The following is an 18,573-nucleotide window of genomic DNA, read 5'->3' as shown; positions in this document are numbered from 1 at the left end:
TCTTTAAAATGAGTTAGCCACATAGATGATGAGGTTGATGTCATTGCCAGAGCTAGCTTAGTGTTTGGGAGGCTTCCAATTTTCTCCTTATTGGAAAATATTGCTGAAGAAGACTGGTGACTGAATCAGTCTAGTTGTGCAAAACTCCCTAGTCATAAAAAGTACTAATAAGAGTTGCTGCATCATCTCATGCCTCTCAGCAAGATGTCAGGAAAAGAAGGAAGAAAGGAAATAGGCATTTATTAAGCTCCTCATATGTGGCAGACACTGGGTTAAAAACATTACAAATATTGTCTCTAATTTCTATCAGCAACTCTGCTTGCTTTGAACTCCACTGAACATAATTCCCCCAACCACACCTCCAGGAAAACATCTCATCAGGCTTTTAACTCAGCTTTGGATACTCAGGATCTCACCAACTCCCTCATCTTCCTCTTCTGTCTGAACTCCACCCAAAACTTTTCTTTATAGAGAACTGTAATCTGAACTATCCCAGAAACAAGGTACTCAAAAGAAAGCTTATTTGATTAAGTTATTAAGTTGTACCAGTTGGGAGAGATGGGGAATTTTGAATTGCACACTTACCTGGTCCAAGAAATGGAAATAGGAATTATCAAAATATGGCTGTAGTGTAAAAAGAGAGTGGTGGTAAAATTAGATTAATAAATGAACACGAAGGGAAAACATCCTTTAAAATGAGTTAGCCTTTATTTTCTGCATATCTGACTCATGTAAGTCACCATCTATCTTTATGTTTTATATTTAGAAATTCTTCTGATGGAGACTGATAGCTCAGGGAGTATGGTTGAGAAGACTTCTTCAAGATATAAAATCATTTCCTTTAAGACTTCATATATACACTGGAACACTGTCTTTTAACTTTACATCTCAGAGTTATTTAAAGTAATGCTTTGCTCCTACAAAAACATCCCTTGTGTGACTGCCCAATGCACTGCTTTTATGTAGGTGTCTGAGAAATGATAGCCTGTTAAAGATAAAAATGGAAATTCACCCAAAGTATGTCTTATTCTGGTAGAATTGACTATTGGTTCCCAAAGGAAAAAAGCTTAGAAAACCATTGGAACTCAGTTTGCTATTCTAGGCTCTCTCAATCACTTGGGATTTATGCTTTTAAATTGAAGATGTGGATGTTCTTTGAAAATAGGAACAGTGGCTTTTAGAGTTGCTTTGGTGATTATTGTAAAAGGTAAATGAGGGCTTCTCTTTTACACATACCTTTTTCCCAGAGTTTGCTGTAAGAAAGAAGCAATGTTAGAACTGTCTAAATAAAATTTTCTATTGTTAGAGGTAGAGTCCAGGGAGGTCAATTTGTTTCAAGCTAAAGAATCACATTCAGCATTTTTGAGCTTTATTTTATCAACTACATTACTTCTACCTGACAAAAATTGCAACGAAGTCAGAGTTTAATGACTAGATTAAGTTCAAATAGGGATTCTTCTCCTTATACTCCCTGGAACAAACTATCCTATTTTAATCATCAATATAAGAAACATACATGTAACAGATTGCCTACCTTTTTTTTTTTCAGTTTTCACTGATACTCCTTAAGAAGAGTCTTCATCTTGAAGTAATCTTCAAATGCATTAGAAATCTTGAGTTCTTTGAAGGCATTTGGGGTTTACGATTAAGAGCAAACAAACAAACAAACAAATAGCAAAGTGCCTGTTTTTGAGGACTCACAATTTATAAAATTATAGAATGTTAATATTTAAAAGGGGCATTAGAAACCATCTAATCTAATACTCTGGATTTTACAGATCTTAAAAATGAGGCCAAAAAGTTCAAATGACTTGTCCAAGGATAAACAGTAGTAATACCACTAGTAAGTGGCATCACTAGAATTTGAATTATCTTCAAGCTCATGTATCTATGATTTTGAAAAATTGAGCTGTAGGCTATGCCCACACTCACATCTCTCTCCCAAGGAGTACTTAAGATATTATGATCTTGGACTCTGATACTTTTGTCTTAGCATGATTGTAGTACAATTACTGTTTTGGTAGAGACAGAGCCAAGATAACTAAGTAGAGGCAGGGAATTGCCTGAACTCTTCCTCAAACCCCTCCAAATACCTTTAAAAATAACTCTAAACAAATTCTAGAGCAGCAGAACCCACAAAAAGTCAAAGTGAAACAATTTTCAAGTTGAAGACAACTTAGAAAGTGAACAGGAAAGGTCAGTTGCACCAGGGTGAGAGAGGAGCACAGTCCAGTGCAGGCCGTACCAGCTCAGACCAGGGACCAGCAAACCAGGAGCAGGCTTTGGGGCAATGGAATCACTGACAACAGTAGTGGTTCCCAGACCTTTCAGCCCACAGATGCCAAAGACAACTTGGAAGGTCAGCATGAACGGTCTGTTGTACCTGGGTGAGAGTGGAGAGTAGTCCAGTACAAGCCACTCCAACACAGCCCCTTGGGAGTGACCTAAGCAGCACCAGCAGTGGCTGCTTCCAGGGCTCTCAGCACACAGGAGGTAAGGGGGTAGAACAACTGCTCAGAAGGAGATTACAGGGGTCTTTTTGCTAGCACTGAGGCAAGACTCTGTTGCTTTGCCCATACTAGGATCTAGGTCTTATTCCTGGGTGGCAGTCACAGGGCAAGGAGGAGCATTAACTCTGCTATTAACATAGCAGAGTTACAGAAGCAGTAGAGGGAGGCACCTTCCTCACAGTTTCAGGGCAGAAAAGAGCACTTGTGGTCACTCACAGACCAGATCACAGGCCAGAAGAGTAGTAAACACCTCTCCATAGATCATACCACCTTGAAAGAACTGAAAATTTACAGATTCCTAGAAGTATCTTTGAAAACAGCTGCATGAAACCCCTGAAGCTTGGGCACTAGGATTACCACCAAGAATCACCTACCCAGAAAAACTGAGTATGATCCTGCAATTCAATCCCTCACTCAAAGCCAATTCATACTCAATTTAAAACATCACCCTCTTGATGTCATTGGTTCTCTTTGAAAACAAAGGATCAACAAAAACAACAATAACAACAGTAATTTTTTATGGTCAAGTTTTGTTTTTGTTTGCTTGCTTATTTTTCCAGCCTATTTATTGACTTTTAACTTTATTTTAAAGTTTGAGTCTGCTCCTAGGGTTGAGGGGACACTACCCCATGCCTTTCATGTTGTTCTTTTCAGAGCCGGCTCTGAGAGTATGTAGGTTTTTGGTGCTTCCAAGGTGGTACAAACTAAGAAGAGGTATGGCTACTGCTCTCCTGGCCTGTGCTTTGGTCTTTACCCAAGAAAAGACTTTATTCCCCTATAGCCACCAGTGCTAGTGGTCATCCTGGCCCTAGATTGAGACCAGGTCCCTCATTCTCCTGTAGCCACAATTGCTGGTGCTTCCTCCAGTCTTGGAATTTAGTCCAAGATCCCTATTCCCCTTTCAGTGATAACAAGCACTCCTCTCCACTCTGGAATCCCACAGTGTCCCTGCTTCCCTGTGGCCTCAAGTTCTATTTCTCCTTTTGGCCTTGGAACTGTGACCCAGAACTGTATTTGGGCAATGTAACAGAGTCATGAACCTAGCACCAGCAAAGGCCTTCTGCAATCCCCTTCTGACCAATTGTCTAAACCTTTCCTCCCTCCACCCTCAACTTTGTTCCTTCCATGGACTGTGACCTCCAAATCTGCTGCTGTTGCTGGCAATGTAGCTGTCTCCAAGGCCTGCTAATTTGCATAGCTTTGAGGCCTGCCCGACTCAGTCTTTCCTATCTCCATTTATGACCACTGACCTGGTAAGGCAGATCTTTCCTCCTGGCTGACCTTATGCTGGAAAATTGTTTCACTTGATATTTTGTTGTATCTGCTGCTCCAGAATTTGAGTTGAGGTGTTATTTTAGAGTTGTTTGGATGGGAATTTGGGAGATCTTGGCTGCATGCTTCTCTCCATTACCATCTTGGCTCCCCTTATGTCCGCCATGTATTTTCAGTGAGCTTATTTTCTTGGAAAGTGAGGGAAGTGGATTACAATCTACTGATTCTGCAGTCTCTTTAACTTCTGTATCAATAATTTTCTCACCCTTAAAATGTCTCTACGCCTTTGGCTCCTCCTGTGATTGGTGAGTTCCTGCCCCGCACTACTGTTTTATGAAAAGTCTAGGCCATCCATGCTCATTGCTGTCCCTGAAATAATTCTGATTCTCAGGATTTTTTAACCTTTTCCCCATGAAGATCCCCCTTTTGCCCTCTCCCACTTTCTAGCTTCCTTTTATATGTTAAATTAGAATATAAGTTTCTTTGGAGTAGGGATTGGTTTTTTGTTGCTTTTATTTGCATCCTCATCGCATAACACATACATAGTAAATTCTTTAAAAAAATTTTATCTTTCTATGTATTTCCCAGGCATTGTAAGAGTCAAAGAAACAATATATAATAAATCTTCCTGGGAAAATTCCATAAAGGTGTGCTATAAGAATAAACAAACACCTAGGAAAGGTAGTTGTGTTTAAAAAAGATGCTATTCTTGGAAACAGAGGACCAGTTATTCAACCTTGAGGTGGAAATGTTCTGACTTGTCTTCACAGACAAATTCAAATAGTCAAATGGATCTGTGAACTCATTGTTTTGAATCTTTCCTCCAATAATGTACACTGAGACCACTCTATGGCTTCCCAACTCTGTGACTCTTGTCCATGTCCTTCTATAAATTTGCCATAAGAGATCTACTCACTAAGTTGCAACCTTCAATATGTCACAAGGATACCAGTGGATCACTTGGGTAGTGTATTATTCCTTGTCTTTATCTGTCATCAATTACTTTATTTTCCTATCCTATTTTCCCCTGAAGACATCTTTTAGTTTTTAACTTTTTCAAAGTATTCCATTTGTTATATACTATGGCCATCCTATAACCACCGCATGCTTTTCCATTGGCTGCTGAGTGATGATATTCATTTCCAAATCTTCAGAAAAAATGTATATGTTTTATGTCTTGTTGCCATCAGAAGAGTATTTTTTTAAGTGGTTTTTGTCAGGTAGAAATTCATGATAATTAGATAAGTTTTACAGTTTCCTGAAGGTAAACCATCCCCATTTCTTTCTCCTTTTAAATCTACACCCAAATCATTTTTGTCCAATCTGTCCTAGATATACTTTCTCATGGACAAACTCTATATGTTGTTTTTCCAAGAGCATGCAATAACACAGGCAAAATATATTATTTATTCATTTGGTCTTTCTTCACAGACCACATAGTAAATTATGATGCAATTTTGCTTTCATTTTGCTCTGTATGACTATTTAAAATTGATTATAGTTTATGGTGATTGGCTAAAGCCTGGAAAGCAAATTTTAAAAATGCCTGTGATACTGATGTTTGGAGAATTGTGAGTGATTTGAGAAGCTGCCAAGTGCAAGTTAAATGCACTCAAGTTCATCACTGAACACCTTACCTATAGGAGGGATACTAATACTATAAGTTTTGAAGTAATCATATTTTAAACTTGGAGAAATGTTGAGAACCTTAATCATGGTAAGACATCTTATCTTCCCTCCCTGCCTTCCTCCTCCACACACTCCTAACCAAAGCCTCTTGCTTTAATTGCCTGTAGCATGTTTTGAATTCTTGTGTTAGAATAGTATATTGCATGAAACATTAGAAATGGCTTATTAAAAAGGTTGACAAAGCACAGCATGTTATTGACTTATTGATAATAAAATAAAGCCATTGAATATGTATTGCCTAATCTCATGATAAATATTTGTACAAAAATGGAAACCCCAAGCAGCAACCATTCAATTCCAAATTTAATTTAATGAATAAGTTGGACTACACAGCCTGAAGGCACAAGTTTGGGACAGATATTTGTTCAATTATCTCAAATTGCAAAACATCACATGACCCAAGAAGATTTATTAACAAACACCCTCGCAAGCAATTACTTGCCTACCATACAAATTCTGACTTTCTTTATAAGATTATGAAATCATTATTATTTGAATTGGAGGGAAAGGGAATATTGATAATAGTAAAATAACTCATCTGAAAAATTGTAGTTATCTTTCCTAAACACTTTGGGGGACCACTTGATGATCATAATGCAAAAAAGATGAGCTCCAGGATGAATGGAAAATAGTAAAAGAACTTCATGAATCATTTGTTTTAGTCTTTGTTGAAGAAAAAGTCAGGACGATTCCCAATGCAAAAGGGCTCCTTTTGAAGTAGACAGATTAGATTTAATACATCAAATATGCTAAGTTCATAGGACCTTCGAAAGGAATTAAATATAAAGAAACAACTTAGCTAAAATAGCAACATCAAAGGAATTCCAAAGGAACTGAAAAATATATTTGTAAAACTCTTTGGCCAAGAACTATTATTGATGATTACACATTGCCACTGTAAAAAAAAAATATTATTGCAGTATTTCTGTGAATTCCATTCATAAGGGTTCCAGAGGTAAAACTAGGGATAGTAGATAATAATGTCTCACATACAAACCAAATGATTTTGTGGAAATGATAAGATTTATGCCCATAATATCATACAATGATAGAAACTCAGAATGATGCAGGAACTTACAGATCATTTTGAATAGGTCAAAAGAAAAGGGATACCATCTTGTAGAGGAGGGAATTGTATTGTGTTGTATAGCAACTCTATTGCTCTTTCACAGTTGCTTGAAGATCTCTAGACGCATGAATCTATGTATTCAGACTTTTACCTGGGCTCCAATTTTCAGGAATCCTTTGGTTTTACATCGAGTTGAAATCTATCTCTCTGAACCTTTGGCATTTTTGTTTCCTAATCTTCCCTCCAGGGTCAACCAGAACAAATCAAGTCTCTCTTGCATATAATAGACTTTCAAATACTAAAGGCATTTTTTGTGCTCCCTTTAAGACATCATTACCAAGCTAAACATCCTTAGTTTTTCAATTGATCCTTGCATGACATAGATTCCAGCCTCATCTTTTCTGGTTACTTTTCTCTGGATCTAATCCAATTTGGCATTATCCTTCCTAAAATGTAATTCAAAGAACTGAACACAGTGTCCTGGAAGTGGTTAGCATAGGGTAGATGAAGAGGGTTCTATAGGATCCTTCATTATGAATATTATGCTTATTAATGCCCAAGACAAATTGAGCTTTATTACTGTCATATCAGACTGTAGATTTATATGTAATTTATAATATTCTTATGTAGTTGATTTTTAAAAGTGCATATACATTTTAAATTCCTAGTAAATTCATTGTTATTAAATTCTACCTAATCATTCTCTACTGATGAGCTCTTTTATAGATTCCAACTTTGTCTTTCAGCATTATTTCTTTTTCTGCTCTTCATTTTACCTATTTTATATTAATAGCAAATTTACTAGGAATATCATATATTGTTAGAACATTCATGACTTTTTGTTATCCGTTGGAGCATCTTTCCCTTCTGGTTCTTGGTAATGGGGCCACAACTAATTTACCCTTCCCTCTCACTTTAAATCTCCCATCCAAAGATTCAGCCAGAAGCACTGGGAGGTACATACTGCAATAATCCCATTTTGTAAATGAGAAATAAATGAGAGTTTTAGTGCCATAATTATGCAACAAGCAAGAATCTGATGTGGAATTTTAACCCAGGAGTCCCAACTTCTAGTCCAGGAACTAATTCACTATCCTATGCTGCCTCTTGTTAATGGTCATGTACCATGTAATGGGTTTAATGAACTGATTTTCTTTTATGAAGTGGACAATTCTCCTATTTAAAAACTAAATAACTAAAGTGGAAGATTCCCTGCCCCCCATTTAATGTGATTGAGATCAGGCATAGATTTAGAATTTAGAAGTTTTCAATTTATCTTTAATCCTCAAGGATAGTTAAAGATCAGGTTCTTCCAAAATATTAATGGAGCAGGAGTTCAGATTTTCTTTCATGAAAGTTAAATAAATCTAAAGTGTAGGGAAGAATATGTGGAACACACACACATGTACAAAAACAGACAAACATGGAAGAATTCTTCTTTTGTTCCTTTTCATGGATATGTCTACATGTCTTTCTTGATCTTATAACTAAGTTAAATGCCTGGACAATCCCCCTTAGTTCTTTATGATTCTCCCTCTTTTTATCTTTTATATCTTCTCTTTTTTGTATTTGGTATCAAAAGGTTATAGAAATGTCGCATCATATCCAATAGCTCAAGAAAAGGCACTGAATTTTCATCTAAGTCCTTTCTTTATTTAAAGAATTGTATTTGTTATTGTAGGTAGGATAATCATTAAAAGTGATGCTCATAATTTGCAGGAAATATTTCCATATTTGTTATATACTTGGATTAAACTTGGATATTAAAACAAAATATAATAGGGACAACTATAATCTTACATTTATTAGTTTAAAAATCAAATTCACAAATGTAAGATGAGGGAGATATGTGTTGACTAAAGTTCATTGGAAAAAAATATGGGAATTTTAGTGTAATTAAAGATCATTATGATTCAACTGTGTGATAAAGCAACCTCAAATATAAAGTGATCTTAGGCTTTATTAAAACAAAACAAAGCAAAAACCTGGTGTCCAGGACAAGAGAGATGAGAGTCCTATTGTACTCTGCCAATGTCTGATCACATCCAGGATAGAGTGTTCATTGTTGCTTGCCACAATTTTAAAAGGCATTGATAGCCTGATGAAGGTGTAGAGAAGAACAATTAGGATGGTTGAGATCTTATCATATGAGGATGAGTTGAAGAAACCCTAGTTTAACTTTAAGGAGAGAAGATATTGATAGGACATAATTTCTATCTTCAAGTGTTTGAAAAGTTATCATCTAGAAGTGGGAATTATATATGTTGTATAGTCCAAGGAAAGAGTAGTAAAAGAAATGGATAAAGATCACAAAAAAAAGAGAAAGTTCATGTATTATATAAGGAAAAACTTCCCTTCAAATCTGTGCTATCCAAAAGTGGAATGGGCTGGTTCAGGTGGTACTGGGTTTCCTCACTGGAGGTCTTCCAGTAAAGGTTGAACCACCACTTGTCAGGTTTTCCATGGGATTATTATTGTACAGGTATAATTTAGAATAAATTATCCCTGAAAGCCCTTAATTAAATTGATGTGTATAAGCAGTCTAAAAATCTATGATTTTTAGAACCATCTGGACCCTTATGTACAATTCCACTATCATAGAAAAGAAAAGGGACAACATAAGAATGAGAGCCATTTAAAAATATTATTTGATTCATGGTGGGAAGGAGGGATTACCAAATATTTTATCAGCTAATGGATAATGTACCAGGAATGAATCTTGAAATTCTTAGCTAAATGAACCTCAAAATAACATACTCATTTTGATGTTAGGAACATAATTGAAGGCTTTCTAGAATGGTAAGAATGGATAGGACTCATGGATGTAGGGATGGCCTTCAGCAACCCAGTGTTGGTTCCATGTTACAAGGTGGTGTTGAGGTAATACTACAGTGGTGAGAAGATCTACCTTATCAAAGAAAAAAAAATGCCCAGATACTCCAGGGTTTATCCTGGAGTACCACAGTCCCTGAGTAAGTAATATTTGGGGTAGATCAAAAGACAACTGAGAGATATATGATGGAATTTCAGTAGCCTGCAGAATATCTCCAATAAGAAACTGAAATAGAAAAAGTAATACCATTGATGAAATTTGTGATCATAAAAGAATGTGAGAATTTAAGATGTGCCATATGGATAAAATCCAATATTATTCCAATGTAACAAGTATGAAATATGAGAAATTCTAAGAAATATGGAAAAGAAAACATAGGTGAACTGACATAGAATAAAGAAAGGGGAATCTAGAAAACAGTATTTGCAATTATTATAGCATTGTACTCAGGAAAAAATTATAAAATTAAGCTGAGGGCTATATGTTTATGACTAATTTTGGCCTTAGAGATGAGATAAAGAAATGCACCTCCTCTCTGTGCTTTTTTAAGTGGTAAACTTTTCTTATAGCATTTTCCAAGTACTGTAAGACGTGGTCATTGGGTTGTTTGGTTGGTTTTGCTTATTTATTTATTTTTCTTTGTTACCAGAAAGAAAACAACAACAACAACAAAGGTTCCCCAAGTGGCAAGCAAGGAATCAGAATCTATCTCATAGTGACTAAAATTTAAAAGTAAAAAGAATCAATAAAACCATTTTTTCTTTTTCTTTTTTTTTTGGAAAATGATTGACAGCATGAGCATGAAGAAGGGATAGCTGATGAACTACCTTATTTGGAAGTCTAAAAATATTGTCAGCTATTAGCATAATTTCTCCAATATATTGCATACATATATTTTGCAAAAAATATGGTAAAGACAAAACAATAAAAAAGAATTTTAAATGATATGAAAAATTTAAATATGAGCTCTCCAGTATAGCCTCCACTCAGATGCCAAAATATAGATATCAGAATATCATAACATCCCTCTGCCCCATTCTCAACAAATTCTGGTGGTTCCTCAACATCTCCAGGATCATATATGAAGTATCCTGGCATTCAAAGCCCTTCACAACCTATCTGCTTTTCATACTATATACCACCCTGCCCCCATGTACTCTTCAATCCATAACACTGGAATCCTTGCTATTTATTGAATAAGACACTCCAATTTCTGACTATGAGCATTTTTATTGTCAGTCCCCCATATCTAGCATACTTTCCCTCCTCATCTCCACTTTCAGGGTTCTTTGGTTTCATTCAAGCCCCAGCTAAAAACCTACCTTCTACAGGAAGCCTTTTCTGCTCCCCCTAAAGTTCTAGTGCATTTTCTATATTATTTCCAATTTATTATGTATATTTTGCATATACTTACTTGCATATTATTTCCTCCATTGGATGGTGAGCTCTTTTAGAACAAGGGTTATCTTTTGCATTTCTTTATATTCCAGCACTTACCACAGTGTCTGGCATGTAGTAGGCAATTAGTAAATGCTTATTTACTCACTGACTGAATTATTTTGTTATTCTGCCACAGTGAAAGTAATGCTCATGTAAATGAAATCACAGATCCCCTAAAGTAACAGAGTATTCAAGAATTGAAATAGGCATTTCCCCCACTGTCTATGAATTTACTAGTCCTAATTCAATGACCTTATCTTTCAATAACATTTATGTATACGTTATTGATATCTAGGGTATCACGACTCTCAATAGGCCCAACATGAAAGATTCTTTTGCTTACTAATTGGAAAAGAGAACTGAATTGAATTCCTTATTCCTTTCTTCAGGAGTGTTTATAATAATGTCTTCATCCTAGAATTTGATCAAAATGTTCATTAGGACAGGGTCAATTTTCAGTTCCTTTCATATTCTAGAACTTCTTACAAGCTAAGTTCAATCTAATGTTAATCAACTCTCTCTGGACCTTGCAGTTTGACCATTCTAAGTAAATTTAACTTTATTTTAAAACAGTTATTCAATATTTTGTTTTCCCCAATTATATGTAAAAACAATTTTCAACATTAATTTTTAAAATTGATTTCGTAATTCTCTCCCACTCCTTCCATTCCACTCATTGAGAAGATAAGTGATTGAATGAATATAGGTTATACATGTGCAATCATGCAAAACATTTCTATGTTAGTCATCTTGTAAAAGAAAACATGGACCAGCAAGAATCTAAGACAACTCCAAAAGACTCACGATGGAAATTGCTATCCAGATCCAGAGAAAGAACTATGGAGTCTGAATGAAGATGGAAGCATACTATCTGCCTTCGTTTTCCTTTGTTGTTTTGTTTTATTGCTTCATTCTTGTGGTTCCTCCCATTAGTTCTAATTGTTCTTTACATCATGACTAATGGGAAAATACTCTTAATATGAATGTATAAGTAGAGCCTATATCAGATTGCACACCATCTGGGGGGGGAGGTGAAAGGGGGGAGAAAATTTAAAACTCAACATCTTACGTAAGTGAATGTTGAAAACTAAAAATAAATACATAAATTATCATGTAGCACTCAATCTGGAGCTCAGAATGTGGAAGGTCACATGTGGGCAATTGTATATTGATAGATGGAAACAACATGGTGAACATATCATAACATGCTCTATTATTAATAATATAGTGATATTATTATGGAAGATTTATATGATACACAATTTTATCCCTACTTTCCTTGCTACTTCTTGTTTTGATATGATGAAGGGAAAATAAGAGCAAGACACACCATCTCATACTTCCATCTTGTTAGAAATTCAGCAGTTCAGTGGAGCTAGTAACCTTCTATGATAAAAGAATTGGAGGGAATGTAGTTAAATGGAAATCTCACTGGCTCGAGTCAGAACAAACTAGAACTCTTTGGGTCAGTCTATTCACTTAATATTTATTTTACATATTATTGCCCACTATTTCCAAATACTATGCAAATACTGTGGTAACCAGACAGGAAATTTAAATTTTAAAGGCACCCTTTCGGCCCTTTTCAACGAAGTCATTGATTAGGAATATCAATTCAAGTAACATTTATTAAGTGCCTATAACATGCAGACAACTTCTTCTAAGAACTGAAGGAGATTTAATGATAAATGAGACACTGACCTTAATTTCAAAGTGATTAAAAATTTGAAAACATATTCATTATAATTTGGGGTAGCCAGGGGCCTATCTCTTGGATTGTCTTCTTGGTATTTTCATCATGTGGAGAAGAGTTGTATTTGGACAAAAACTAAAAAGAAAAAAAAAAGGATTAGTGAAGTAAAGGTAAACTTGAAAGAAAGTAGCCATGCCTCTTATGAATTCATGGTGGACTAGAAGGTTAATGCTGGTGAAGTTAGAAAGTTGATCTAAATCTCAGGAAAAATTATATATGTATATATATGTGTGTGTGTATATATATAGATTATATATATATGAAAGATAGCTCAAGATAGATAAAAATAAAATCTAAAAAATATTGTAAATAATAATGATGAGGAAAAGGAGGTTTAATTTGTAACTATGTTAGAAAAGCAACTAAATTGTTTGTAGTCTTAAACAAAGGCATGATATATTCAAGGACCTTCTGAATGGCAATAAATTGAACATGTATGTTAAAATATTCATGCCAGAATTTTTGATATCAAAAAGCTGGAAGCAAAATATGTATTTAGTGGGTACAGAATGATTGAATAAATTATGCCATATGAATGTAAAATAATATTTCTGCACTATGAGGAATCACAGATATGAAGCAGTCAGAGAAATGTGGCGAAGTTTGTATAAAGAGATATAGACTGGAGAAAGCTGAAGAAAGAATAATCTATACAAGCAGTATACATACAGATAGTACTGAAAAGCAATAAAACAAAGTCAAATTTGGTGATTAATTTTAGTACCTGTCACATTAAAAAGGTACATTCTTCCTATTAGTTTACATTTGATAAACTAATAATTTCAGGCAACATCCTTAGTTAGGTATTTGTTGGGAAGTTTCTTTTGTATCTAAATGAATGTGTTAATATATGAAAACAGTAACAAAATGCAATGGCTCTACACACTGAAAAAAAAAGATTATCTTTCAAAACAGAAAATACTGAAAAAAAAGGAAAGAAGAATTAAAATCCAATATAAGTTAAATTTAGTAAGAATGAACCTAAGTTATTTAAATTATTAACTGTCAAGCTCAAGATGATGTATATTCTAGGTCACTGAGATGTATTATAGAGAAAATAATTTAATAAATGTTGATAATCCTTGAAGAGTGGAGAAATGGGAGACATCTTGGGACACTGGAAATTAGCAAGCAGGATGTCTTTTAGAAATAAAAAGAAGAAATAATTTAGAAAGATTGGTGAATTTGCAAATATCATTTAGATATATGAAATGAATGGTTTAGAAACACTTATAAATGCAAGCAGTGCCCACCAAAACCTAGCGTAGGCTCTATGAGAACAGCATTCATGCCAAAGAGATTACCATTTTCTTTTGTGATAGGGTTGTGTGAATTTAAGCTAAGGGTAATTATAGAGTTAAATAAAGCATTTAGTAATTCCTCATGATATAATCATGAACAAGATTTAGGAACATGGACTAAAAATTATACAGTTAGCTAAGTCAGGAGTTGTTAATTATCCTAGGCAAAGACTGTTGATGAATGGATAGAAGGAATCCCAAGTGTCTGTAATGAGATGCTACAGGATGTTATCCTCAGACTTGTGCTCTTGGAGATTTTTATAACTACCTTAGATAAAGACATGAGGGTCATGCTTAACCAACTCGCAAATGACTCAAAACTGGCATGACAGAATTGGGATTAAAAAGTATCTAAACAGGATGTAACAGTGGGTCAAATAGGAATCTCGAACCTAATTAAATTTATGATGAATAAATGTGGTCTTCATTTAGGTTTTAAAATAGCAATTGTATTACTCTAGATTGGGGTAGACCTAAAAAAAAATCAGCATATGTGAAAAGCTTGGGGATGTTAACTGTCAAGCTTTGTATCATTGTGGATGCTCTAATAAAATCATGTTATCTTGATGGGGTTGTATTAACAATGTACAGTTCTCTAAAGGTCTCCCTTTAATAATAGTCACAATAGTATTCTGTATTGATTATACTATATCTGGAATTTGTATACAACATAGGATGACACATTTTAAAATCACTGACAAATTGGATGGCAGTGTCCAAATGGGTGACTGTGATGGTGGAAACAATCAAAATCATGTTATATCAAGAGCAATTGAAAGAAAAGTCAATGTTTAACTCTGAGGTGGGGGAAAACTAATGGAGCAAAAATAGTAATAACTGTCATTGATATGTTTCAAAGTTTTAAAATCAATATAATAATAGTATCTATATAACACTTTAAGGTTTGCAAAGCACTTTACAAATGTTATACAATCTTATCCTCACAAGAACCTTTTGGGGGGTTGCTTTCATTATCTCAGTTTCATGAATGACAAAAAATGAAGCAGAGAGAGGTTAAATGACTTGTATACACACATAGATATACATAGATATTGATATAGATAGATATATAGATATATAATCTTATGTGAGTCCTATGAGGTAGATACTGCAATTGTCTCCTTGTTTTCAGATAATTGTGGCTTAGAAAGTTAAATAACTTCCCTTCACACATGTAATAAGTGTTAAAGGTAGACTTTGAATCTAGGCCCCTGATTTGGTGTTTGGCCTGCTATTTATTATAATATCTTGCCTCCTGATCTTTGCTTTTACATGTTTATTTGGTTCTACATGCTATATTAACTCTAAATACCTTCCAGCCTTACATCATGCAAAAGGTGATAAATTTGGTTTCAAAGCATCTGAGTTTAAATCCTAGTCACTGATTGCCTAAGTACCTTGGTTCAAATCACTTAACCTCTGTAGGTATCAGTTTATACAATAGTCTATAAGGTTCCTTTCAACTTCAAATTTGGAATTTTAGGAAGTATTCTAATCTCCTTAGCATTTTCTTTTTGTTTTTTGTTTTGTTTTGTTTTTGGCTAGGCAATGGGGTTAAATGACTTGCCCAGGGTCACACGGCTAGTAAGTGTTATGTGTCTGAGGTCGGATTTGAACTCAGGTCCTCCTCAGCCCCCCCCCCCCCCAGGGCTGGTGCTCTATCCACTGCATCACCTAGCTGCCCCAGCATTTCCTTTTTATACTGTTAGTTTGTTACTAATTTTCAAAATTCAGTTTTATGCTGTTGTGTCTACTGTCAGCAGCTGTTTATTTTAGAATGTTAGAGCAGTAAGGGAATTTTTCAATGACCTAACCTAATTTCCTCATTTTGCATACTAGGAAAGTAAGGCCCAGAAAGATAAAATGGCCTGCAATTAAATGAGTTAGCTTCAAAGCTGAGATAAGAACTCCGGTCTTCAGACTCTTAATCCATTGAGACAATGTGGTTTAGTGCAAGGGACACTTGATTTAGGTTTTGAAAGCTTGGGTGCCTTGTCAGCCTTTGTTCTTTGAGAAAGAAAATTAAAATATCCAAGGAAGAATGCAGGAAATAATTATTGCTGAGCCCTTCTTTCTCCTAATTCTACATAAGTGTGGGGCTCCTGCGTGCGCGTGCGTGTGCATGTGCGTGTGTGTATGTGTGTGTGTGTGTGTGTATACACACACATTTTATTCTGACCCAGAAAAGGATATATTTCTGTTTTTTGTAGTCTTCCATAAAGAGCATTTGCTAATAAGGTTTAGGAGTAACATTTTAATGCTGGAGTTCCTAGGATAGTAATTTTCACTATAGGATTTTAGATGAATGGAAACTAAAGTTTAGAAAATTTACCAACCTAAACCACAGCTTGAGAAATGGGAGTTTAGCAGCAGATTGGAGATGTGATTATCCTTGGATGAAATATCAGTTAATAGCAGAACAATGCCCTATACCTTTTTTTAGCTTTCAGCTTGGGTGCATTTGCTAAGTGAGCATATCTTAGCAATAGTTTATACTCAGCAGAATTTATAATTAGTGAAAATACTGAGGAAAGCAATGAAGCATATATTTTAATTGTAGAAATATGAAACCCCTGAGAAAAAAACATATATGAGAAAATCTAAGACTAATGGACTAATTTTAAATTTTGTATTTTCATATTTTGGTCAAGCCCAAAAGATAAATATCTCTCAGGGGGAAATGTTAGTTTTTACCCTGTAAACAAATGAAAGCATTTGCAAGGATGCAATATTAATTAGAATATAGTTAAGTTCATAGTTATATACATACATACATATGTAATATACAGATGGTACATAATGTGTACACTCATCCTAATATGTGAGTTGCATTATGTAAACTCATAATATATATACTTCATATGCATATTTATATTCATATACAAACATAATTATGCACATGTATGTTTCCATTAAGTACCTTGATTACACAAAACAATTGGTTGACACTTCAATTTAAAAAAAAAATCTCACTTCTGGGTCATTTGATCAACAAGATGGGGGACTAGAAATTTCTTCTGATACCTGAAACTTTCAAATCTCTTCAAAACCGAAATGATGTGCCAAAGATAAAACAACTTTAGCTGTCTCCACGATTTAGGTCACCCAGAATGCAAAAGAAGGTAAAAACAAAAACAAGCCCATGAACTGATGTTTTTTCACTGAACTCATTCAGCACCCCTAGCTCATCTTTCACACTACACACGGCTCAGCTGCACTTAGTTCACCTAAGGATCTGACACAAAGAGACAACAAAGGGGCAAAACAAAAACCAGCCCTATATGCCAGTCCCATCTTCCTCTCTCCAGTGCTATGGGGATCTTAGCTTTAGAGATTCCATCCCTGAAAGACAATCAGTGCTGAGGCAGCATTCCAGGGGCAGAAGCTTGCTAGGGGTGAGTGGGGAGAGGTTTGTAATGCAAAAGATCTCTGCAGGAGAGTCATTGTTGTTTGTCCTTGGTTTTTGAAGATTACCAAAGAAAAGTGACAGGAAATGTCTTGACTTGCCCATGAATTGGATGTAAGTGAGGCAGAGTTGCACAAAGTTGTCGACTTCACTTCTCTTCCAGTCACCCAAGTCCAGTGGCAAGACAGGCAATGTCCCAGTATGCATTGGTGTCTTTGATGTCTGACCAAGCTCTAAGTACTGAACAGAATCTACTTCAGCTGCTTTCATGGCCCTTGGAACAAATTGATCTTATCCACCTATTCCACTGGAGGAAGTCTTCATATCTTTGGGGTAGACTCCCCCCCAACTCACTGACTGGTTTGAGGTCTGTTGATTACCCTCAACCTTTTTTTGCCTTTCTGTCAAGACAATTTACCTGGGTGTTTCTGCTGCACATGCTGCAGCTTCTTGAAACCAGAAGTGAGAGTTGAATGCCTGGTAGACACCAACAGTGAATGATCAGCCATGAAAAGGGCTTGGCAAGGCCTCATACCAGAGGTGCTAGTTTTCCTTGAACACCCCATATACCTCAAGAGACCTAGGAACAGAAGAAAAGCAATATGACAGGTCTTTGGGCTTGAAAAAGAGCCCAACACACTCTAAACTCCTCCCAGAACCTGACATCCAAGATACAGATATCAATCCCATAGCACCAGTGTGGAAACACTCTGAAGTGTTAGTGTTGATCCAGAGAACTCTGGAAAAGGGGAACAGAACAGGATACTGAAACAGGTCACCTTGTGTCAGGGGAGCATATGGAACTCTACTAAGTGAAAGTGTTCAGCATCTAGATGGGGCCAACTGTCCCACCAAAAGACACTTAAGGCAAAAATCTAAGCTAGAGAACTATTAATTCCCCAGTGTAGTGGGAGGCTGAGAAGCTTTTAGATCTAGCCTCTAAGGAAACCACTACCAGAAGAGAAGGAATCAAATAGTACACCATGGGAAAATAAAGGGGGGTAGGTGAATGAAATTACCAAAGATCTCAGGAAGAAGAAAACTCAGACTTTGAATGTAAACAGATAAATCAACTGTATATGTCTAGTCACTATATCCTTCCTCACTCTTTCCCTGATACTCTTTCTACATTATATATTGTAAGTATAGATATATATAGAGATATATACTTGCATATATATGCATGTATACGTGTGTATACATATGTGTGTGTATATGTAATGCACACATACATATATGTATATATAAGTATATATATGTATATGAAGTGAGCAGAATCAGGGGAAGGATTTCTACTTAG

The 18,573-nt window shown here is 35.4% G+C and overlaps 1 pseudogene; it reads right to left on the bottom strand.

Annotated features, from left to right (window-relative positions):
• Positions 1 to 2,160: 2,160 nt before the first annotated feature.
• LOC114029919 overlaps positions 2,161 to 18,573 on the bottom strand; it is a 110,725-nt pseudogene continuing 94,312 nt past the window's right edge.

This window comes from Vombatus ursinus, unplaced genomic scaffold (genome assembly GCF_900497805.2).
Source record: "Vombatus ursinus unplaced genomic scaffold, bare-nosed wombat genome assembly UNPS02014942.1, whole genome shotgun sequence".
NCBI lineage: Eukaryota > Metazoa > Chordata > Mammalia > Diprotodontia > Vombatidae > Vombatus > Vombatus ursinus.
Note: the sequence above shows the minus strand (reverse complement) of the source record. Positions and strands in the feature narration are given on the sequence as shown.